This window comes from Amblyraja radiata, chromosome 45, assembly GCF_010909765.2.
Source record: "Amblyraja radiata isolate CabotCenter1 chromosome 45, sAmbRad1.1.pri, whole genome shotgun sequence".
NCBI lineage: Eukaryota > Metazoa > Chordata > Chondrichthyes > Rajiformes > Rajidae > Amblyraja > Amblyraja radiata.
Genome location: NC_046000.1, coordinates 10,981,176 through 10,984,202, shown reverse-complemented (window position 1 = coordinate 10,984,202; position 3,027 = coordinate 10,981,176).

The window sequence follows — 3,027 nt, the reverse complement described above, 5'->3', positions numbered from 1 at the left end:
TTGTCTCCTGATTTGATTTAAATGTAAACCCCAGTGTTTGATTGTCACCCGTGGCAGATAGAACAATGTCATTCATACTTGCAGTGGCACAACCTCTCTTTATATTTCATACATATATCTGAAGGGCCTGAAGTAGGGTGTCGACCCGAAACGTCACCCATTCCTTCTCTCCACAGATGCTGCCTGACTCGCTGAGTTACTCCAGCACTGTGTGAAACGTCACCTATCCATGTTCTCCACAGATGCTGCCTGACCCGCTGAGTTACTCCAGCACTCTGTGAAACGTCACCTATCCATGTTCTCCACAGATGCTGCCTGACCCGCTGAGTTACTCCAGCACTCTGTGAAACGTCACCTATCCATGTTCTCCACAGATGCTGCCTGACCCGCTGAGTTACTCCAGCACTCTGTGAAACGTCACCTATCCATGTTCTCCACAGATGCTGCCTGACCCACTGAGTTACTCCAGCACTCTGTGAAACGTCACCTATCCATGTTCTCCACAGATGCTGCCTGACCCGCTGAGTTACTCCAGCTATTTAGTTTAGTTTAGCTTAGATTAGAGATGTGGCTAGGGATGGGTGCTTCCTTGGCATTTAAGTATCGAGACTCAGCATGGAAACAGGCTCTTCGGCCCATCGAGTCCATGCCGACCAGCGATCAACCAGTTCACATTCTCATCACTAGGGGCAATTTACAGAGGAACCCGGGTCTCTGGTGCCGTGCAGACTCCACACAGACAGAGACGGGGATCGAACCCAGGACCCTGGGGTAATGATATGTCACCACAATGTCTGAAACATAGACAATAGGTGCAGGAGGAGGCCATTCGGCCCTTTGAGCCAGCACCGCCATTCATTGTGATCATGGCTGATCGTCCCCAATCAATAACCCGTGCCTGCCTCTCCCCATATCCATTGACTCCACTAGCCCCTAGAGCTCTATCTAACTCTCTCTTAAACCTGGCTTGTAGTAATGGTGGGTTACCACAATACCTGAGCATTAGCACAGAGTAATAACAGGTTGCCACAATACCTGAGCATTAATACAGAGTAATAAAAGGTTACCACAATACCTGAGCATTAGCACAGAGTAACCATGCTTACTACAATACCTGAGTATTAGCACAGAGTAATAAAAGGTTTCCACAATACCTGAGCATTAGCACAGAGTAACCATGCTTACTACAATACCAGAATGCAAGTACGGAATAATGGGTTGCCATAATACCCAAGTATTAACGCAGAGTAATGATGTGTTACCACCATACAAGAGTTTTATCACAGAGTAATAACGGGCCACCACAATACCTGAGTATTTGCGCGGAGTAATGATGGGGTTACTATAATAAATGAGCATTAGCACAGGGTAATAATATCACCACAATACCTGAATGTTAGCACAGAGTAATGGTGGGTTACTATATATCCTAAGCATTAGCAGAGTAATAACAGATTACCACAATACCCAAAGCCATTGCCCGTGAGGGTGCCAGACCCGCTGCCCCCCGGGGGTGAGTGTGGGGGTGTGGGGGGGTGGGGAGGGGGTGAGTGTGGGAGGGGGGATGGAGAGGGGATGGGATGGGGAGGGGGCCCAGCACCAGGAGGCCGCAGCTCTACTGAGCGGTGTGGGCCGCGCTGATGCAGGAATACGCTGCAATCCGTATAAATATTAATGGGGAATCTAAAAATTTAATCTGGCCTCATTCTGTGCCTGGTGGTGATGCCTGTGTGTGTACTGGAGAGACTGGGGGGGGGGGGGGGGGGTGTAGAGGTGTCACGCACACACACACACACACACACACACACACACACACACACACACACACACACACACAGACACACACACACACACACACACACACACACACACACACACGCGCGCGCGCACGCACGCACGCACGCACACACACACACACGCACGCACGCACGCACGCACGCACGCACGCACGCACGCACACACACACACACACACACACTGTTACACGCATACATTCACGCTCACTAGCATGATCCACAACCACAAGCACACACATGTGGAGGGTCTGATCCCGTGCCCAGAGATGGGACCCCACACTGTCACCCCCCCGCACACATACACACATGCATGCACATGCACACACAAGCATTGACACACGTACTCACACACGCACACATACATAAACACACACACACGTACTCACAGATGCAAACAAGCAGACACACTCTCACACACGCACATACGTACACGCACACACTAACACACACACGCTCTCCTACGCACACACACACATACACACACGTACACACACACGCACACGGATACACACAGGCAGATACATGTTCTCACACGCGCACACACACACGCACACGTTCCCACATGCACATGCACTCTCACACACACATGCAAACTCTCACATGCACACACATGCTCCCACACGCATACACACACTCGCACACACATGTACACGCACGCAAAAAAAAACGCTCACACCACACGCACACATATACGTACACATGCACACACACACACACGTAGACGCACACACACACAAACACATGCTCCCACACACACACACACATGCTCTCACACCACACGCACACATATACATACATATGCACACACACACACACACACACACACACACACACACACACACATGCTCTCACACGCACATGCACACGCTATCACATGCACAAACACACGCTCATTCACACACACACACACACACTCACACACATGCTCTCCCTCAGTCAGGAGCTAATTGGTGGTGGTGTGATAGGGCATCACTAGACGTGAGGGGGGGGGGGGCAACGGTGCCAATCCCTGCGCTCGCTCCCAACCCCTAGTGGGCACGTGGCTGACAGAGTGTGGCCCACTCCCACCTCCAGCAGAGGAGGCCGGCCAACACTGGTGGCTACGCAAATGAAACTGGTTTAACCTTAACCCCTCGTGGGGTAAGAGGCGACTGTCTGAGCCTTGGGGAGGGGGCAGAGGTGTTAGAGGTGTTAACCTGGATGGGGGTGGGAGAGATGGGGGGGGGGGGGG